Here is a 23910-nt window from a genome sequence, read left to right on the forward strand (position 1 = left end):
CCTGCCATGGCTGCCATCTTGACTTTTTTTGACCATACCCAGCCAACAGCCCTGGGCTTTCTCCTTCCATTTATCTTCACAGCAAGTTAGGCTGTGGTAGGAGAGGTTAAGAGATAGTGAATCGATGAAAATTGTTCCTTGTCAGGGATGAGCAACTTGTGGCCCTACAGAAATGGAAGTCCAATTTCTATCTGCCCTTGTAACATGGTCAGTAGTGAGGGATATGGGAGCTGTAGTCCAGCATTTAGAGAGCTAGAGGTTTAACAGTCCTGTGACCTCAGAAACAAAGTAGGTATAAGAAACTAGGTCTTTCCTATCTTGGTCACACATCTAATCACTCTAGCACATTGGCTGCCAGTGAACCAGTAAACTGAGTGCAGCTAATCAACTATATGAATACTGTAGCTCCATCCAGCCAAATACACTAAGTCCATCTTCTGAAAATCCCTATTAAGTTATTTGTTTGTCTTGCCATCTTCCTAAGAATGCAAAAATAAGGAGATGGTCAAGCATCTGGTAAACTATTAATTATAACTATGTTTGGCTTCCTCCAAGTTATGCAGGAAATGCATGTCAAACAACTTTGTCCATACCTTAGTGAAGGGGAAAAAAGTGCATTTCAGAAACCATTTAGAATCTCTTCTGTCTCTGCCTTTCTCCTGATTTGCCCTTTTAACACAGTGATCTATAATCTAGAGGCTATATATACAAGTGTTTGCCATTTTCAATTTAATTAAACCACAAGCCTCAGTTTCATTCAAAGAGTCACTGAGAAGGTCACAGATTTTAATTTATATGCTAAAAGTTGGAAACTTCTAATATTTTGCAAGTGGCAGTGCGTTTATAGATCTAAGAAATTTCCAGTTGTTCCAAAAGATTGAAATCAAGGTCAGATGATTTTACTTTCAGTGGAAGCGTTACATAAGCTGTTAAATATACAGCCTCTGAGCTTTTATTCTAGCCAGTGGGCATATAACAGCTTAGAGAGCTATCCTAGCTATACAGGGCATCTGTGTCTTTAGGTTTGATAGGATTTGCCAGTTATGTGTTGTAGGAGTCTGTAGAAACCCAGATTTGAAGAGCAAAATGTGATTTGGGGCATGTGTAGGCATGCATGTACCACCTGTTGAGAACAACTTAAATGCATATTTTGTGCATTTTAGTGCTTTTAGGTGTTCCCAAAGTAAGGATATTTTTCTTTCTGGCAGAAAACATTTTGGATGGATGGATGGATGGATGGATGGATGGATGGATGGATGGATGGATGGACGGACAGACACACAGACAGACAGACAGACACACAGACATGATAGATGATAGAGATAGGAAATAACATGCTTACAGATGTTTCCCTTAGAATTTCTCAAGCTCCATGTCATAGATTCTTTTCTTTTATTAAAAAGAGAGAGAGAGAGAAGCTGAATCCTGCACCATTAATTTTGTTTTCAAGAATGCTTCTAAACCCATGTTGATCCCACAGATTTCTCTCCACATTTTATTTCCTGAGAATAAAAGTTGGTGACCACAGTCCAGTGCTTCACATGGAGTGGGGGTGGGAGTCATCTCTAGATTTTGTCCACCAAGCTACACTATGGCTAGAATTAGAAGGTGGCGAGGTTGAGTGACTATGGTCTATAGAAATTTCATCTACCTGATAAGATGTTCCATCCAGCCAATTCTGAATACATATTACTTGTTTGGTCAAGACAAGATAGGGATTCTTAGTAAACCATCCACCCTGCTGCCTGATAATCTATATTACTGAGCTAACTGAGGTTGGCCAGTCAGGAAAGTCTCAGTAATTCATGCCCTTCATGATGACCATGGACACATTGCAGTAATCCACTTGGGAAATGACCTGTTAGTATCTGGCCCTGCTTATGCAGAAGGATACATATTGGATTTCCTTTTTTGTTTTGGTTGAGCTGGTGAACTGAGGGTTGAAAGGCCCTGTATGACTCCATTTATCATGGAGAAATGACTCCCTATTCAGTTTTAGATTTATGGCTAAAATAAACTTTTGCAATTATGAAAAATGATTAAAATGGTCTGGATTGGTCCCCACTTGATGGCTTCCTAAATGCACCTTGTATGTTGGTGATAATGTTGATGCCCTGGCTAAGTAGTGGAATATGAAACTAACCTGAGCTACCTAAGTATTCTTAACTCCTAAGCACTCTTTTTTCTCTCATGGTACCAGTTCAATTCAATTCAATTTAAGCACCACTTGACTTTTGCCAATTTATAGCAATACAAGACATAAGATATACAATCAAGATAAAACCTGTCCCTTGGTCTACTAGAGAGTGATGAAATGGAAGGGACATCAGCTGAAGTGAAAATGGAAGAACTCTCAAGATCACATTATATTTAGAGTGACATCCATTTGGCAGTACATCTGGATTTGTACTCCATGGAAGTGGAAGCAGGCTTGACTGCTTAACTGGCTGCCTGTGCTGTATCAACACTTAAGAGGCTGGTGTTGCTCCTCTGACCTTTGTGACATCTACAAGATGACAGAATAATTCGTGCTGTAGAGTGAAAAATTTGCATTATTCTTTGAAGACAGAGTTGATCAAATCTATCTTGACTTGCCTCAGAGTTGTGGCAAGTAACGTAACCTTGGCTACTGTTTGTTTTTATTACATTCCATTCAGCTTGTAGATCTCCAAGTTGCTTAGAGAGAGGAGGGCCACTCTCTGCTTAGTCAATGCTTTCCCCTGCTGGCTGATTAAATGGGCAAAGACAGGACTAGCATCCTGATTTAAGAAGGTACAGGGATGTAGAAGGAAATGGTCACCAGCTTCACAATGACAGACATAACCAGGCAATCAAACCTCCAGTTCTTTTTAGGATGTGTTGCATTCATTGCTTGAATGTAAAAAGGGACAGGGCTTTGATCACCTGGTTGCGCCTGCCACTGTGAAGCCAGTAACCATTACTGCAAAGGCCCACAGGAAGATTATCCGTGCCTCTTCATGTGAGGGATGTACTGCTCCCTCCTGATGGGAGACAATAATCAGATGTTAATTGAAGCAACTCTCCCATGACTCAGAAGATCTGTACAATCATTAGACAGGATCAAATACAGGCAGTCCTCATTTAGTGACTGCCTCGGACAGCAACTGCAGTTACAACGGTGATGAAATCCTCACATTTACAACTTTCACAGATCTGTAAAGCAAAAAAAAGCTGAGGTAAGGTCATAAGCAAAGTTGCAGTTTCACTTAATGACCACTTTGCTTAACAACCAAGTTGCCGGTCCAAATTTTGATCACCAAACAAGGACTTTTCTTTTAATCCATTCAATCATGACTGATTCTTGGAGACTGCCTGGACAAGTCTCTGCGGTTTTCTTGGCAAGGTTTTTCAAAACTGGTTTGCCGTTGCCTCCTTCCTAGGGCTGAGAGAAAGTGACTGGCTCAGGGTCACACAGCTGGCTTTGTGCCGAGTGGGACTAGAACTCATGGTCTCCCAGATTTTAGCCTGATGCCTCCACCGCAGCACCAAACTGGCTCTCTAAACGAGGACTACCTGTATTCAATTTCTAGAAAAGATTATTAAGAAATTTCCAATTGTGTCTGAATAACACTAATTTCTGGATCCATTTTAATAGAGCTTTTGTCCAGGATATATTATTGAAATTGCTTTGGTCATCTTAGTAGAAGATTTATGTTGGAAACTGGATTGGGGGAATGAAGGCCCACAAGTGATCCTGGACTTTCTGGTTGCATTTGAAGTCAGCTATGGCGCTGTCAGCTGACAGTGCCTGTAGTGTACTGTTTTACAATAGACCTTTCTCTTGGGCAATGCTGGATATCTAGGGCATTTGGTAGCTTTGAATATAACCCAAGGATTGATGAAGCAGGTTTTATAACTACAGATAGCCCTCGCTTACTGCCATGGGACTGGCAATTCCACCGCTAAGCATTGTGGTCACTAAGCAAAAAATCACATGACTGTGATAGACTTATGATATCACTTCCACTTCCATCATTAAGCGAATTGCCATGGTCATTAAGCAAGACATCACATTACTGCAACTTGCAATTTCACTTCCACATCCTCCATTAATTCTGCTTGTTGGAAGCCAGTTGTGAAGCTCACAAATGGCAATCATGTGACCGCAGAACACTGCAATGGCCATAAATGTGCACCAGTTGTGAAGTGCCTGAATGATGATCGTGTGACCACGGGACGCTGCAATGACCACAAATACAAGGATTGGTCGCAACACTTTTTTTTTTTCAACCATCATAACTTTGAATATTTGGTAAACAAGGTAGTCAGTAAATGAGGACTAGCTGTATAACAGAAAGGAGATTTATTTACAGGAAATGCATTACAGGGATAGGCATAGCCTAGTAGTAGTTACTCTAACTACATCCTACCAGGAGAAGAGTGAAAGAGCATATACTTCTCTTATGTGTGCCTGGGAAGAAAGCAAAAGGAAGTGACTTCAGATTAGCAATCTCATAGAAAAAGAGCAGGCAGAGTGATCGACACAGAGTAAATCCTTAACTCTTTCTCTAAACCCTACTGTTCCCTTGAGGTCAGTAGGTCCAGAGGTGCTAAAGAGTCAAGTGCCATTGGATTTGGATCTCCAACACTCTGAACTGCAGTTCTTGTATTTTGCCATCAGTCAAGATATCCATCTTTTGAGCTTGAGGCAGGATAGCATAATCGCTGAATTCTCATGTTAACTCAAAGCCAAATTAAAGGACTTGGTTTAATTCAGTGTTGGAATTCAGCCACTGGGATTTGTAAATTATGCTTTATGGCTTATTTAATACTGTGGTGCAGTCAACAGATTGTGGTTAACAAAACAATGGGTGAAGCTTGCCAATTCCTGATTCTTTTTCTCCTACCAGTATGTCACTTTTCATCTTTTAGTACGTTTAGAGAACCAGGCTTGCTGGAAATTTCTAGCAATTATTTGTGCCAGAGGAATTATATGTGCCATGTAATTAAAGTTAAAAACTCTGCTTTCTATCTGTCTCCTAATGGAACTTCAATAGTGGGGGTTCTTGTTCAGATTCTCATCCCAAATCTGCTTCCCCCAACCCCAGGAGCACTGCCACCTGTGGCCCTGAACAAACTCGGATCTCACTAGGCAATCTAGAAGCCTGCAGCTTCCCAGCCACATGCTCCACTTGGAAGAAGCAAGCTCCATGACTCTTCTTAATCTGGTTCTGAACCGCCCTGCCTTTTTAATAATAGGTGGCAGCCAGGGGCTGTGGAACACAGCCATGACATCTTTTCACGCAATGTTCAGGGCTGGGTTTTCAAAGCTGAGGATTTTTAAAGAACGTCTCTAGGTGTTAAAGATAATCTGAAGGCTCATAACTTTTTTTCATTATTTGGGGGGGGGGGTGAGACAGAAAAAAAATTTGCATCCTTTTGATCTCTGAGGTGATGGAAACCCTGGGGTGCCTGGGGGCTGCTTATGGGCAATGTGTTCTCCACCCCTGCCCTATGGCTTAATGGCTTGGAGTTCTTTTCTCTAGCAACACAATTTTTGTTTGTTTTGATATTTTATACATTCCAGGGCAACCAGCATGGGCTGCTTTTGCACATAGCTTAAAAAGGCCGTCAGTTGTACAATTACAGTCTGAAACTCAATTAATAAGAGCTTGCAAGTCCCCTGAAAAGATATAATTAAGGAAATGAAGAATGTGTATGTAGATTTTGCCTGCATACTCAACTATCAATTAAATCATTACCCTCTAATGTGTTCTTGGGCTACAAAATGTTCTGTGAGTCAGTAATTCCTAAAGCTACCAGAAGTCTGTTTTGAGATGGTTTTTAATTGAAATTACTGAGTTTATTGAGTGAATTAAGGTAAATACATTTCAGCTATGGAAATGAGAGTTGGAGTGCTCACAGTTTTCTCATGACTAATAGCTCTTACTTCACTGTTCTTACTTTACCGGCCTAGGTTCAGTAATAATGGAGTGGTTGCTGAGAAAAAAAATCCACGTGGTTGTGGCTGTGTAACTATGTAGATTGCTCTTCCTTCTGATGTGGATCTTTCACCATGGGAAGAGTCTAAGTGACTCTCCCAATATGAGAGTCTAATTGGACAGATTGCTTTTTCCCAGCTCATCTATGCTTTCTTCTTAAAAAACAGAATGCTTTTGCCTCAAGCAGAGGAAGGGGCTGGAAGAATCTGACTCAGTATATGGCTAAGGGCTACACTTCACTCATAGATGCAGACTGTCTGACATGAGGTTGACCAACAGCACATGTCAGAATTTGGAGCCTTTACATTCACATCGCCCAACTTAACTTTCATACTGAATCCTGAGGTTGGTTATTCCATAAAATATATGCACTGGTATAATTTAAGAAATTGATTCAATTGAGCTACCAGGTTTGGTTTTGCAAAATATACAGTAGAAAGCAAAAATAATATGTTGCATTTAATCAGCAGCATTGACAAGTGTGAGAAATTGCTTCAACTGAAAAATTAATACAACAAAGAAAACTCTACCATGGAATGGTAAGTTTGTTCAAATCTGGTCACTCCTTTTCTTAGCAGATAGATCTATACAAATGTCATTCTGGATAGAAATATGGAATATGAATTTTAAATGTTTGTATTTTTTCCTCCAGATTACGTATATATGTATATATCTGTAAACACACACACACTTCTACCTTTTTATTTCTTTTTCATTTGTTTTTGGTTTTGTTGCTAATTTATTTTTATTTTTAACTCTGTAATTAATTTGGGTTTTGTTTTGATGTTTCGTCTGTCAAAGAACATGAAAAGGAGGAAGAGCTTTTTCAGAAATGAAGATATTAGTTAAAAGCAAAGTGGGGAGTCAATTACTTCAAATCTCTTGGGAAACCTAGAGAATATTTAAAACAACTACAACAGAAGCAGAGATGAAATGTGGCCCACAGTTCAGAAAGGATATAAGTAAATACAAATGATTCCCAGCTCACAGTACAGTCAGATGGCCACTTAAAATTGCTATTCTCCAGTCCTTGAGTGGGCAGAAAAATGTGCAGGTTTAGTATTACAAGGACAGCTACCTCTGCAGATGTTTTGACTGTAGTCTAGACTACAGCCAGAATAACTATGGAGGGCAATTCTTGACCTGTTCTTGAAGGACGTGTCATATAAAAATGGTTACCAAGGCACTGGCTGCAATTAGGGAATGAGTGAGCCTTTTGTCAGAAAGACCTTGCTTTCATTACTTCTATGTTTGATGGGTCGGGGACACGGTGGCACAGCGGCTTAATGACGCTGAAAGTTGCCGGCCAGAAATGGTCGACACTTCAGTGGTTCGAGCCCAGCCTTCACATAGCAGAGTGAGCTCCTGCTTCCTCGCCCAATTCCTGTCAACCCAACAGTTTGAAAACTTATGTGAGTAGATAAATGGGGACTCTCACTCTGGTGGGAGGAAAAATGCTGGCGGCTCCTTGCAAAAGGAGTCAGGAGCAGTTGCCGGTAGCACAGAAGCCGCACTCACCCGAAAAAGGCGTGAAGCAACGGAAACCCCGTCTCCTGCGCTCACCAGCTGGGCTCTGCCCTAGGAAGGAGGCCATGGCAAACCACTTCCGAAACAATTGCCTTGAAAACTGCAAAGGACTCATCCAAAAGCAGTCGCTGCAGAGTCGGTAACGACTGAGTGCAGATTAAAAAAAAAAATGTTTGTTGGGTTAGATCAAACCATTAAAAAGAGCAAGGTCTTCCATGAGAAACTGGAGGTCATGCCCAAATATGAGGAGAAGGAAGCAGAGCCAAAAAATGAAAATGAAATGTAGCTTAGGAAATAGGGGATTTAAGGAGCAAATTTCTTAAGGCACAGAAGAGCAAAGAAGCACAGTGTGCCAAAGCCAATTCAGTTGTAAAGCCTTTGTCAGAGGCAATCAACTGTTAAACATGGCCTCAGTTCCAGTATTACAACCAAGATTAATTCCTAGCTGTGCCATGTCAAATTTCTGGGGAGCTTCAGCCAAATCTGAGCCTGCTGAGGGGAGCCTGATGGCTTCTTTGAACAGTCAGCCTAATGCATATTCTTGGTGCTCAGAAAGAGCGTGCATGTACATACACATTAGTGCAAGATTACAAGGTGATGAAATTACAGAGGAGCATTCTGTAAACAGCTCTAATGTGGGATTTCAGGCAATTTCCAGCACGGCATCATCTCCATCTGAGCATGGCAACAAGAATGTCTTCCCTAGAAGGCAAGTGGTACAGCAACTCCCTCTGTGGAACACATTCAAAAACACATCCAAACTCTGGATGCAGCAGACAGCATAAATAGGTGATGATCTGTATCAACCACAGAGATGGCAGGGGAGAAATCCAAGATTACAGCATGTTATATGTTGTTATATGATGAAATTCTCTCTGTGTGAACAAAACTCAAGGGTTAAGATGGAAAATATCTGTAACACAACAGCTTTCAAGGAGTCACCATTTTAATCAATCGAAGCAAACTAGTTAGTGGCACAGAACAATAGATTGTATCACAATAGTGAAAAGTAAAACAGAAGAATCAAGCATTGTGGAATATCCAAATGCCAATTCTGTCCCCTATAACATCTAGGGGTCATACATTTGTTCTTTGGACATTGTGATGTACATATGCAAACATCTATCAGAAGTGCGTTACCAGCAGAGAATTCTGAAAATTCTAACTGGAACACATTTAGTTTAGTTTGGATTAGATTAGGGAAAACTGGGTGAAATGGTCTCTGCCCCAAGCGATTTTCTAAATAAAGATGCAAGCAGTTCTGGTATTTGAGAGCAATCACTGCAAAAGAAACCCAATCCTTAAAAACAGCACTTCCACATCAGTGTTTTATAAACATTTCAGAATTAGTTCTCTGCCTGATATATTGGGGAGGGGAGCCAGTGTATTTCTGACTCAGCTATGGTTTACTGGAACCATAGCAAAGGTAGTATTTTCCTCTGAAGTGATGCAACTTAACAGATCTTGTAGGTACTGTTGTGTGTTTTTACTGGTGGGAACTCCTGCACTCAAGCCATGCTAGCATTTTTCCATCTCAGCAGAATGCTTTTACATGCCACAGCGTAATGGTTGCAAGGTAGTTGGAAAGACTGTAGAAGAATTCAACGTTTCCTTTACATGTTTGACACTGGACATTCCCACATAGTTCCCCATTCAGCAGCTTCTTCGATTTCTTTTGTTGTTTTTGTTTGTTTGTTTCTTCAAACTACCTGATAGATGCATACAGACCGGGAAAACATGAAGTGAGGGCTAATCATTTTATTCCCTTTTGGTGTGGAGTGAGGGAATTTTCATTATTTCATGACTGATGGTAGCAAAGGGTTGGGACATATATTGGATGATGCTCTTTGCATTCTCCTATCAGTCAGAGAAAGAGTGTGAGCACTGATTGGTTTATGGTATACTCTGTGGGTCCTCTACGTTTTGAAGTTGGCAGACATAAAGATGATCACAGGGGACAGTAAGTGATTGTGGAGGTATAAAATATTGGAGGGATGGCAATCGCATAAGATGGGATGAATCGTATTTTAAACAACTGTCCTTTTCACTCTTGTCAAGTACAATATCTACTAAGCGGAAATATGTTTGAAAAAGAAACTCACCAGTCATATTAGGTGGTAGTTGAAAGAAGTATTTAAATCTTTCCCCAGTAGCATTTTCTCTGTCCTAGATATGGAAAGGAACTTCTGGTGGGCATTTAAATATATAAATAATTGTCAGGTAGACAGAGCAGAATAAATTCTCCTCCTCATTTCTTTGTAAAAATAAAAACTCTACTCTAGATTCTAGCCATTAGAAGTAAAGTGCTTTTCTTTGACGATCAACCATTCGGAAGAATAATGCAAATACTAATATCATGTAGAGTCAGAAAGTCAGACCTCCCATTTCAAATTTATCTCCAAGGGTGGAATAACTAGAATGCCTTATTACTCAAATGATAATAGGCTCACTGGATTTCATCCCAGAAATCAACATCTGTCCCATGAACTTTCAGTAGAAAGCAGCTGTCAATTTCTGCACACGTGAACAACATGAAAAGAAAACATGACATCTAGAATTGAAGCTTCAGCAGCCATCATAGGCAACGAGAAACATACAAGAGAGGAGGCAAAGAAAACTTGTCAACATCAATGAGACTCTTGGGCTCAGCACTTAGGTGCAAAGTGACTTCATTTTCCCTACATACAGTGCACATATTGTTTAGTATTAACAGCTACCATCACAAAGTATCCTTGCAATTACAATATAAGCTTTAATTTCATTGGAGCATTACTATCAAGGAGCAATGTAGGTATGGGAACTTGGGTTCAGAGACTGAGAATTGTTGATGGAGATGGCAACTTGTTTCTGCTAATAGGGAATATTTAAAACAGAAGCAATGAGTCTTCCATATGTACAGTTTAAATTTCAGAGTGCACATTTCTGTTTTTGAATTACTGCCTTGGGTAGCAATGTTACTATTGAATTATGGAGTCAAACCAAGATGATGTCAGCATATTTGGGAAAATCTGAGATCTATAACAATAAAATTCCCCATTTTTAAAAAGCTGCGGTTCACCACCTAACAGAAACAAATGAGGATTAGACATGCTTTGTGGCCATCAAAAACCGACTACAGGTTGGAACCAGAAAATAGGCTGGATAGAGTAGAGCAGAATGCCCTTAGAACTGAATGCATGGCTGGCTGAAACCTTAAGCAAGGAGACATTTTAGTGTAGGTCATTTTTATTAAACACTGTTGTATTTATTCAACAAAGAACTAGGACAGGCTCTGGCAACAATGAATGGAGATGGGGCATTGATGGATGAAGGTGGTCATCTGTAGCTCTGATGTTCATCATAGTCTCTTTGAATAAACAGGATGAATTTTTACAATTAATGAATAGAATACTCCTTTTGAAGACCACCGAGTACTCATATTTCTAACCTGTATGCATTTAGAGATTTATTAAATGTGTTCTATTTTTATTGTTTCTTTACATTTTTGTTCTTTAAAGTTTATAATATCGTGCACCCAGAGAATTTTGGCTGAGATGGTTTCAGCAACAGCAATTCTGGAGCACATGTAACATTGGCCAAGGTTAATGGCCTAGTGAAAGTCTGCTCCTATAACATGGAATATTGCCCCCAAAATATTGCCTCTGACTCTTCACACAGTTCTGTTTTTAGATCCATTCACAAACAACAAAGGATATGGAAGAAGAGAGAGAGGGAGGGGAAAAGCCACAAGGAACCAGTCCAGTGCATTTATTGAGATGTACCATACCGCAACTATGATAATTATCAGCTATCCTTACCCAAGAGCAAAACTGGCACTTCTGGGACCATCTGGGACCAGAACTGTTTGAAAGCACTTTCCTGAGTTCAATGAAAAACAAGGTCATTGCACCCAGCCAACAGGAAGCCATCCTCTCACTGGCAGGCAAAAAGTGGGAGCAATATGCAAGCGACCCCGCTCCCCCTTTGCATTCAGCTGTGGGACAGAGAGGCCAAACAGAAACGGATTCTCCAGCAGACCGATGTACAGCGACTGCTGCTACTTCTGTGAAGCTCTGAGGGAACACTCATGTTTCTCATTGTGAATTTTCTATGTGGAATACTGTCAGTATTTACTGGATTTGCCAAATTTATCTACTCACACACATTTTAGTTTATTTGAAGTACGACTGTTTTCCCAAAATGAGGCTGAAATTAAAAAGTTGTACATTGTTCACACACCAGGCAAAAAAAACCCCAAACCATTAAACAGACATGACCTTTCTTTAATGAAACAGTTCCTGCTACATTAATTAAATATTACTTTAATTAATATTACATTAATAATTTAAAAATAACCAACAATTACTAGCATGCACTCAATTATGTATTACCCTTAGCAAGAAATCCATGCCCCATCATTACTGTATTTTCAAGAAAACATACTAAATACTATCATGCTGCAAGATACTATATGAACTAGTTGCTCTTCTACTAAAGCTGATGCATCTGTTTAACCATCATAATAAAAGCAGATGATGACATTTATTAAGGGTGTTGTTCTAAATGATGAGTTTTGACGACATATGAAAACTACTGCCCAAAATGATAAATCAGAATGATCGACACTTCACAATTGGATGCTAATTGGAGACAAGACAATCTTGTGCTGCATGAAATTGAATTTGAAACTGAAGATGTGCTTGTTTTTGTAAGAATGGTGGATTTGTGATCTGAATCAATGATCCTCACTAAAATAAATTTCAGGTCTACAAATTAAAATAAATTACATGCATTTATAAAAATGCAAAGTAGGATGAGGGTTTTTTTCTCTCCTGAAGCAAATGGCTGGTTTGATATGCTGCATTGTAATGACCATTTTAATCTTTTAGTTCTTTCTTCCTTTTTTTTTTTTAAATCATCACTTGTCATTAAGCACTGAGCTACTAATATATGCTGAGAAGACATTTGTTTAAGGAAAGAAAGTAAAAAGCAATGGTGCTGATGCACCTCACCCAAATTAGACTCCCACTAGATTTAACAGGGAGTAAATCTGATTGAACTGAATGGGATTTAATTCTTAATAAATATACTCTAAACCAGTGTTTCTCAACCCTGGCAACTTTAAGATGTGTGGACTTCAACTCCCAGAATTCCCCAGCCAGCATGCTCCCAGAATTCTGGGAGTTGAAGTCCACACATCTTAAAGTCACCAAGGTTGAGAAACACTGCTCTAGATTGTACAGTATTTCATTATCCTATGTCTCCATAGCACCAGTGTCTAAATGCTAGGGCCGTAATTAATACTTTGGAAGAGAAAGGCTGCATTGGGCATCATGATGACACAAATACATATTTTAGGATTTTCCTTGCTCTATTTTTCTGTGGTTAATGATGTCAAGCCAGTTTGAGGACTTTCATTACAAGCACGTGTTTTCCCACCTCAAAACGTTAAGAAAGCACACTGCCAGTTTTGAGAAATGGGACCACATAATTTTGGACAGGACTTTGGGAACAACAAGAAGCTGGCTTCTGCCTGGTGGCATACAGATTAAATACAATAGGGCTCAGCTGCTTAAAAGTGAAGCACAGAAACAGAAGATTTTGTCACTCTACCAGTCACAACATTCTAAAAATAAGGACTATTTTGGCCTGAGAAGGGTTATCCTGAATTTAGATGGGGGTGCCTCCAGTTGAAAGCTTTTAATGCTTCCTTATTAGAAGATAATTGTATAGCTAATCCATCTTTTCCTTCTTGATGGATTTTTCTCTGGAAGGAAAAATAACAGAAAAGGCCTGGCAGGTTGCAAGTGGTCTTTTTGTAAATTTTATGAACGGCACAATAATAAAAGTCTTCTGGAAGTACACTTAGATTGGTTTGGGCATCACCAAATTGCAGAGGTAGTGAACTTTACACATTTCCCTTCCATTCTTTCAATCTAATGTTCCAAGTTTAAACACTGGTTACCCAAGATTCCTAGTAATGTTTCATTTCACCTGCAAAATGTGTCATCAGAGAGTTTCCTGGTTTCAAGAACTTGTGAACATTTTACAGCTCTTGGGTGCACATATGAGTTGAATGTCTCAGACAGCAGAAGGCCATTCCAGTTACCCAAATACTAATTCAAATACTAGTTCTGAACACATTGTACTATACAAAATTTGCTCCAGGTACTTTGGGCTGTGCTTTTGCAATCTCTTGCCATTGGCCATGCTGGCTAAGGCCTCTCCTTGTTGTGCACCAGTTAGCACTTCTAATAACCTGCTAGGGTTCCATCATTTTTATATAACTCCCACTTAGATTTCTGAAGGGGGGAAATCTAAGAATGCCCTACTGTTTCTCAAATTGTTGTTTTCCTTCCAGCATGCAATATAGAAATAGTCAGATATGTGCTATAGTCATATACATCAGGGAATTTGAAGGATGCAACCCTTGTTTTTTTCATATGGCATGAAAGATAAAAGCATTATAGTCCCACAGTGACTCATTAAACTGTTTTAGAATTCAGGAAGGGTTCACATCTCATGCAAATGTGTTTGCACTTCACTTATCTCTAGCTTACTTTTAAAATATACTCATTAAACAAATGTCTCATAAATCCTTATAGAATTTGTTTCTATGAAATGTTGCATATACTGTATATACTTGGCAGAAGGAAGCAACAAAATCAGAATAATGCTCAGAATACTGAAACCATGTGAATGCTTTTCCTTTAAAAGATTTTCAGTGGTAGAATATTATCCATAAAACTGAGTATTATGGGGAATCAACAGGTAGGGGAAAAAGTATTAATTGAAATCATTATGAATCTTGTGGCAGTTTGAAGATTGACATATTGATTATAGCATAAGCTTCCATGAACTAGTGTCTGCTATATGATTCTGCCATAATCAGTTTGTTAGCCCTTAAGATGTAACAAGATTTTTTTTTTTGTTTTCCTGCAACAGTCTTATTCGGCTACTCTGCTAATGACTGGTTAAAATGGGTAATTAAGTACAAGACATAAACAGAAAGAAGATAGATTTAAGAAATGTGTTGGTAATCCCAAGAAATGTCAACATTCCTTATGGTCATTTAACTTCAGGGTTTGGAAGTCATGGCTATTAAACCAGCATGAACCAGTGGTGATACAGAGATATTTTCTCAAATCATCCAGTTTTATGAGCCTGTGGTATAGCAGCTGAACTATTTTCAAAAATTTTCAGGAAGAAAGATCCTTGAATTCTGCTGATTCTTTATCAAATAAACAAACAAAACCAACCCCCCCCCCATATGTCATAAATATTGCAAATCTGTTCTCACTGATTTCTATACCTTCTTTCTCTCTGCATCAATATCACTTCAACTCAGATGAAACGCATGGACATAAGTAAAGTGGTTGTGCAATGGTAAGGAAAACCAGTAATTGTTTCTGTCACATATCTGGTGAACAATCCAAGAGAACTTCCTACAGCTTCACATTTGTAATTGCTCAACATTTACATTACTCCATTATTGCTTCTGCCTATCAAGGTAGGATATGACAGCAGTGAACAAAAAAACCCTAATTGACTACAATCCCAAGGGCATGTTCATGCTCTAGCAAGCTTAATTTGGAAACTTAAGATACCTGGATTGCAATTACTGAACTATCGTCCTGCAATTACAAATCTCATTTCTTCAGAATGGAAGTGAATTATTGGCATATTCAGGCTGAAATATGGAAGTCAGGATTGCATTAGTGGTTTTTTACATATTGGGAGACTTATGGGAAACAGTCCCTGGGGATTTAATAAGATCTAATTTAGTCTTCAGACAAGAAATAATAAGGAACTTTTCCCATCAATTTGAAATAGGATCTGAGGCTAGCAAGCAATGGGCATTACTATGTTTTGATGAGATCAAGCAAAAAACCCAATGGTATGTAAAAGGGAATGATGGGCATTTGAAAGCCAATTTTAAATGTTCAGCTTTTTCCTCTTAAGGTATGTATGTCTCTTTTATCCCTTCCTTCTAAAATGTCCAGCTTTGGAACAGTTCAATTGTAGGTTATAGGGAAAAGAATAGAAAGATGTTCTTCAGTCTCTCACAATCTCTGCAGGTTTGACAATATCCCCAGCTGAACTTTCTTGATGTGATGACCCACCATTGTGTGTTTGTTTCCTACAACTCCCAATCAGCATGAATGCTAGCAGTAACTGCATGGGATTATAAGAATGGAATCTTTCACATCTGAAGGGCACAAATTGTGGAAAGCCATTCTACCATAGAGCAAGCAGAAATCATAAAATCATGTGTGTAGTTAATGCAGAGTCACATAATACTCAGCGACTGCTATCAAGCAATGGGTATGTCTGGTATGGATTATTTGCAGGACCACCCTCCTAGAGACTATCCGCCTGTCCTGCCAGATCAGATAGTGTGGGCACGCTTCAGGTCCCTTCCCTGAAACATTGCCATCTAATGGGACCTCGGAAGTGTGCCTTGTCTGTGGCTGCCCCTGCCTTATGGAACACCCTTCCCCCTGGTGATTCGGCAGGCCCCCAACCTTTTAGCCTTTCAGACGGCCATCAAGACCTGGACTTTTACCCTGGTGCTGGGATAGAATGAGGATATCTGGAGCTGGTTGTGGGGCATCCCAAGGGGATGATTGAGGTGCCAGGCTTTTCTTTTTGTTTTATGGTTTTATGGTTTATGAGTTTATAGTTACTGGGTTTTATTGTTGTTGTGAGCCACCCAGAGTTGTATTTAAGAGATGTGGCCATACATTTTTTTTAAATAAATAACTATTAGAATGAATCTCTCTTCCTAGCATTCCCATGAGATATTAGGAAATATGTGTTTTATTCCCTTAATATTAAGCAGCCTTTTTAATGTTTTCATTATATATTTAATTTTTTCATTTAACTACATTTTTATATAGCCCAGTAGTCAAAGCTGTCTGTTTAGTTAAGCTCAGTTTTCATTCTGATTGTTAGTAGTTTTTAATGATATGCCCATAGAGGAACCAGGTGAAAGTCTGTTTTGTTTTTAATAATGTTTTCAACCCCCTGTTACAGGGTAATTTATTATATATTTCTAGAGAAGCCCTTTATTCAGACAACAGCAACTGCTGACCTACCAGTTCAATTTTACATAGGGCATACCTCTATCTGATTGTGCCTTTTTCAGAAATTGGTTCAGTTCAAGTCTGGATTAAAGATAAACAGCTGTAAGAAGGAGTTTTCAAATTGTCCATGAAAGATTTAGAATCTGAATAGCAGATGGGTATGAGCGTGGACCACCTGGGTGTAGCCTTCCCCAAATAGTGAGACGTGTTCTGTTCCAATTTACATTTAAATCAACGTTCTTGAATTTTGTGTCCTCATCCCTACTCCTATGCTATCAGTACAGTCCTTGCTTGCATTATACTTTCTTGTTTCCTGTCCTTCCATCTGTTTCTATTATCTACATGGTACTGACTGCATTTTTTCTGAAAAGAACATCGGAGTACTCATCAATGATCTTACTACTTGCCCTACCAGTAATCTTAAAAAGCCTCAGTCAGGGGCTCAAAGTACAGCTTAGTCTGAAGGAACTAAGGCTTTTATCCTAGTTCTTCTTTGGCACTAGGATAAAATTCTAAAAAGTCTCATGTGAGGAAGCAAAAAAAAAAAAAAAAAGGAAGCTACTTTACATCAAGCAATGAGTCACATAAAGCAGCAGAAAGCATGAAAAGTCAGGAGGAAAGGAAAGGAAAGGAAAGGAAAGGAAAGGAAAGGAAAGGAAAGGAAAGGAAAGGAAAGGAAAGGAAAGGAAAGGAAAGGAAAGGAAGCAGAGATACTTGTAAAAACAGATGAATGGAAGAGAAAGGAAAGGAAAGCTTTTAAATTAGCTTTATGAGTCACAGTACATTAGGAAGAAAAATACACGTTAATGATTATTAGTCTTATAAACAGAAAATATAATCCCTAAGAGTTCTTTACAGCAGTGATGAACAGAAGTGGTCTGTTGTTTACAACAGTGAAATGTGAGTTTCTTTTAAAAAAAACTGGGCAGGATTTATCTCCATAGGAGGACCAGCTTTCTTGCAAATGTCATCTCATTCTCTCCAAAAACAAACAATGGGTTACAGGCCCTTTCCTAGGAACACACACACACACGAGTGTGAAAATACTTGCCCAATTTCTTTGTAAGTAGATAGGCCTCATTCTTTCAGAAGCTTCTGCGTATGTCACCCCACTCTAGCAAAAAGTTTCCTTTTTTTTTTTTTTTAAGCTGCAGCTGTTTAGAAGTCTCATTTGGGGCTTGGATACTGAATCAACTTGGACACCTTCTGCTTGGTTCAAGTTCATTCAGGTTACTTTATAAAACATTGAATCGGGTCTGTCCTGAAGCAAATAGTATTTATCCAATTCAATGTAGGCACCGCCCGACTCTCAACCAGCCCTGGGTGACTCACAAGATAGTATAATGTTAAGTCTGCAGACCAACAGGGAACCCAGGATCGAGTTGAGGAAGTAGAACAGAAGGAGGCTGTGCCTGAGAGAAGGGAGAGGAAATTCTTGGAGAGAGGGAAAAAAAGTCTTCTGAATATGAACCTGACTACAGTTTGCTTGCGATTAGGAGAGGTATGCTGCACCTTGACTGATTAGATGAGAGACTGTGTAAACTCCAAATACAAGTTTCAGTGAGGGGGAGGGGGGAAGAGAGAGAGAAATAAAGTTTACTCTATAACCTGGAGGAAAGGTATGGTCCCCATCTACCACAGACTTCTCCAGCCTGCTGCTCTGGAAATGTGTTCCACTCTCATAATCCCACAGCCAATAGATGCTACTAGGATTTATATATGTGGAGGATACCTCATTGGGATGCTCTGCAAAAGGAGATTTCCCCTCCCCCCCTTTTCAGGAAATGATCGTGGAAGAAAATGGTCCTGATGGAGGAGGGAAAAGACTGCTCCAATCTTCCTCAACATGGAGAAGGTCATAAGGGCAAAAGAGTAATCAGGCCCATCCTCCTTCACAGAAGGGGGCTTTTCTTTCCCTTAGCCTGGTCCCCTGACCTCATCTAGCCTCACAAGGAGGGGTAACAATTCAGCCCTTAGTCTGGATTTAGCCTCTCATCCTACTTAACTATTTATTCTGCTTACAGAATGGAAAGTGGAAAGAATATGGATGGAAGGGCAAGGCAGTCAGGTAAGAGGAGAAAGTTTCTGAACAATTATAGGCAGCAGTTTTTTATCCTATAAGCAAAAGATATGGATTCTGTTACAGTTTCCGTAATTGCACTTTGTAAAATACAAAGTGACTGGAAGCCAAGGGCATTTGACCTAATGCCATACATTTGGGGGGGGGGAATAGCAAATTATCAAGAGGGGGTCAAGAAGGTGGCATCGTACCTCTGTCCCTTTTTACATGTGTTGCATGCATGGCATATATAAAGGAGGTGAGGCTTTGACCACACAATCACAGCCATTGTGATTTTTTTAACCCCTCCTCTGGGTACCCCAGCAATAAAGAATCCCTGAAGCCATATTGCAACTAATTAAAATGCATCTATTGTAGAAGGATGACCAAAGCCGGGAAAGAGTACATGACAATTTAATACCAGAAGCCCACAAAAGCATATTTTGTAAATTATTCCTGGATAGACAGATATTTTGGACAGATTTCTCAGAAAGGGCAATTTGACCCTGAATTGTCTGCATCAGCATCTCTATACCTGTGTTCCAGTAAATAAAATACTGTACTGGATTACATAATAATTCTATACTTTAAGTGTTTTCAATATCCCCATAAATGCTGATGTACGTCACTACCATAAAGCAATTTTGTAACCATGTTGCATTTCTTATTCAGCACAATGCATTAAGCCAGCATGAGCACATAATCTTTTCTAATGACATTCTGCTATTTTGAGCACTTACACTGTTTTAAAAAATCCTTTTCTCCCCAGGAGCTTTTAAATCCGGGGTGGGGTGGGGAATAGTAATTGTATCACTATTTGGTTTTAGGACTATTGTTTCTTGCTTAACTTTTAGCAGCTAAGGCAGAAACATTATAATCTTGTAACTACAAGGATACAGACATTCAAACTGGCTTTTTTCTTCTCAATTCAAGAGTTCTTATCTTCTTCCTAAAACTCCGCAAAATAAAATAAAAGTCTTTAAAAAGCAAAGTCAAACTGGTAGTTGTAATTTCACAGTCACTTTATCTGATGAGGGACCCATTTGACTACGTAAGGAGAAAATATGTGCCTTATGATAAAGGACTCATCACTTCTTTTATAAGAACAGCAAAACTATTTAGAGCAGGGTGTAAATGGGGTACCTGGCCTTTCAAACATACCACCCCAAATAATAAATCATTGAAATCTTACATGAAAATGTTCATATTGATACCCCCTATATAAGAACTTGTGGCAATTTGAGGAAGCTGAGATGGCGGGAGGACTATGATCTTAAAAAGCTGTTGACTAGTTGTGTGAAAAACATGGTCTTTTGGTCATGGAGTTTTCAAGGGTTCCCCAAGATGTTCCTTGTCTTTTCACCTGTCCTTCCTTCCTTCATCACTCCCTCCCTCCCTCCCTTTCTTTTCTTTTCTTTTTTCTTTTTTCTTTTTTGCAATGCACTGATCCTACTGTTTGGGGAGTGTTTATCACTTCCCCTAAGTTAATCTTCTGGAACTGGAGCATCTCATGGGGTTTCATAAGTTTTTCTTCCGTAAATGGCATACCATTTGGAAGAGGTAGATCAGCATATACTTTACCTGGGGAAACACAGATTGTTTTATGGAACATCAGAACATTCCTTTACCAGAACACAGTGTTTTGCGCATCCCATTTTTGATCCATGACTTAAAGTTTCAGGCTTTCATAGTCACGTTATATATTCCATTTAGTAAGAAGGCACCTGTTATTATCTGAAGTGCAGAATGTGCCTAAAGCCAACTACTACAACAAAGAAATGAAGATGCATGTCGTGCCATCCCTATGACTCAATATTCATCACTAACCACATATGTGGGAATGGAGTGAAGAAATACTAAGGAGAGTGACATCAGCTTAGCTGTCACCTTAAACTGAGTTTGTGCCTAAACCATATGAAAACATGTCCTTTTCTTCATGGCCCAATACTCAACCTGTGGCCATGTGTTATCCATAAAATCATGGATTCCCAAATCTTAAAACTACATGAAATGATAAAAGTCAGTAGGATTATTAAACCTAAAATCATAATGCCAGGTTTTACTTGTGCCAAAATAATAGCCAAAATGAGATGCAATGGCAGACAGGCAGGCAGGAAGATTAGTTGGTTGTTATGGAGACATTAGCAATATTCTCGAATTTCAAGAATGACAATTAATTTGCAGGATAGCTTTCAAATGCTTTTCATGACCAAATCAGTATTTTTGCAGGCAGATGATGATGATGACGATGATGTAAAATTGGTGAAATGTTTTGCTGAAATCATTAATTTAGCTCTTTTCCTACATGCAGATTCTGTACCTTTTATATGATATTCTCTAAAGCCAGTATCAGAAATGGAAAATGTCTGAGATTCTATGAATTAATGCATGAAGGAAATTGGTTTAAGCTTTGATGCTTCACATGAAAGAGAACTTTAGTATGATATCTCAAAATGCTCAAAGGGTATAAATAGGAATTTTCAGAAATGTGACCCATTTCTTTCTTTGTTTTGGTTTTTGCTCCTTAATGTATTTCAGATCCTTTCCTTCTGTGTTCTATCTTCATGCTGTACAATAATCCATACCTAAAGCCAATTTGGAGTTGGGGTTCAAGTGCTGGCCTAGAAACCAGGAGACTGTGAGTTCTAGTCATGCCTTAGGCATGAAAGCCCGCTGGGTGACTTTGGGCCAGTCACTCTTTCAGCCCAACCCACTTCACAGGGTGGTTGTTGGGGAAAATAGGAGGAGGAAGGAGTATTAGTTATGTTCACCACCTTGAGTTATAAATAAAAAAGTGGGATAAAATAATAATAATAATAATAATAATAATAATAATAATAATGATGATGATGATGATGATGATGATGAAACATGTTTCAAACTTTGCCCTAACATTTTGCATATTAGTTTGTTGTCCCATCAACTTACAAGTGAAAAACTTGCCACAAGGGGAGCATAGAAATAGCAATAGTTTCTTCTCAATATGTTATTCCATATATTCCAACATACTGGATTGTATCTGGTAACATCCAATCACTGGAAAAATAGACGCTTTTAATGTTTTCAATGTACTTTAAAAATATATGTATTCTACCTTTCAAAACAACATTTCTATCACTGGTGGACTGTATTTGTTTCTCTTCTGCACATACAACAGGAAACATGAAGGACAACAGAGACTGCAGGGAGAGAGATGACCCAGGGAAATGTCTGTTGCACAAGCAGAAATTTGCTCTGGTAACATTGGACACAGTCCATTCACTTTACCACATCATCAACCTTACAGGGTGTAATGCTAACAGTTTGTAAATCACACATCTTCATTGGCCAATGTAGAAATGTTGCCAATATGTTTACATAACCAAGGGATCAGATTTCTTTGTTTTTGTATTCCTTTACAGTGGAATGTTTTGTTCAGTGTACAAGCTCTTCCCATGCACACCTGGTCCTATCCAGATCTGGTCATCCATACCTTTATCTATGCCAGTGCATCTCTGAATCCAGTGGGTCCAGAGATTTCCTTTTTGGACCTGTTTATATGGATTTGCAACATATGAGTGGCATTCCTTCCTGAAGAACAATTTCAAGTTTCCTTCTTGGGGTCTGTTTCTTGGGCTTCTGTTCAAAGAAGTTATTTGCAAAAGCATGAAGAGATTTCCTCATTAAATCAAAATTGTCTGCTATAATCTTTACTATAGGAGCCACAATAGCTGACAAAACAAGCCACTTAAGCTGAGTTAGGGTTTCTCTTATTAGTGGTCACAATGTAACATTACAGTTGAATGACTTATAGCTTTACTTGGAAGTAATAAATATATCTGCAGACTAACACTTCCAAGTCAAACATTCATAGAGAATATCTGTAATAAAAAGAATATTCTACCATCTCATTTAAAGGCTCACATGGAAATTCTAAAGCACTGTCTACCATAAATTATCATGGTATACCTGCAAAATGTCAGAATGAGAAATAGGGAGTGTTATGCCATGCGCAGTGCACAACGTCTAATTTAATTATGCTTCTCTCCACCCCCTCCCCAGTATACATTCTATGTCTCATTCCCTAAAGGACACATAAAATAAGTCATTAATAATTGGGACTGAAAGGGTTTGCCATTGGGACAAACTTTCCTTAAGCTGAAACCAAAAGATACATCCAAACCAGATGAGGGACCAAGCTTCTTTCAGTTTACTGAAATTGTCATTCTGTGCAAATAACAAATTATACGGTCATTTTATTTCACCCTCTCTAAAAGTTGCCCTATGTTTATTGCTCTGTCACTGTATTGTATGGATTGGAGCAAACAGTTATCAAAGTCTCAGAGAAATTTAAAATCTCTTGACTAGGGTGTTGGTCCCTGTGCATGGCATCACTCCTTTATATCATGAATCTCACCATGGAATATTTAGAAGCTATAAACACTTGCTTCTCAAAAGGCATACCCAATTCTTTTCCCAAATGGATTTATAAATCTGCTGCCTTCTACAAAATCTAAGGGACTGACGATTGTAGTTTCACATGGATTTTGGGTTGGGCATAATTAACAGTAAGGGTGGGGGACCTCTGTTCTTTCTGAGGAAAGCTCTGGTCTAAAGAAATATCCTTTTTCCTAAACTCTGCCCCCTCTAATGTTTTCTGGCACCTCTATAATGTATCCTGCTGATTACTCCCATACCCCACTCTTTCTCCAGTTTGCACTGATTCCTAGGCTGTATGTAATGGTATGTGGGAATGACTTTGAGAGGCAGGAGGAAAAGCTGCAGACTAGACAACTGTCATGCAAAAGGTATCTCAGCCTGCAGAAGGAAAAGGGGCGTGGGAAGTACCTCCCTTGTTTTCTGGAAAGTAAAAATAGAAGAGAAGTGCTTTCAGACTTGCAAGATTCTATTACTGTAACTTTACAATAAAGGTAGTGTTAGTACTCATGGTTGAAGCTTCTTGTCTGGACTATCTTGAAGGGCTAACATATAATCATAGCACCATGTAAACCTGCTGTGCTACAACAATCTGAAATTGTATGTCCCAGAGGTGAGATTGGTCTAGATTTTCCTCCAGAGTAGAGTATACAACCTGGTAGTTCCCAGATTTTTTAATGCAATTCCTACAGTCCTTTACAATTGGCCATGTTGACTGGGTCAGGTGAGAATTGAAATCAAATTAATCTCGAGGGCACCAGGGCATCATCATCATCATTCATAAAATCTGCCAAAAATCTGTCACTTCAATTCTAAGTGTTTAATACTGGTGGATCATAATTCACAGGTGGCAGATCAATGGAATTTTACCCTGTCCAAT

This window comes from Python bivittatus, unplaced genomic scaffold, assembly GCF_059951505.1.
Source record: "Python bivittatus isolate LINGU-HERP-01145 unplaced genomic scaffold, Pbiv_v1 ctg000480_np1212, whole genome shotgun sequence".
Classification (NCBI taxonomy): domain Eukaryota; kingdom Metazoa; phylum Chordata; class Lepidosauria; order Squamata; family Pythonidae; genus Python; species Python bivittatus.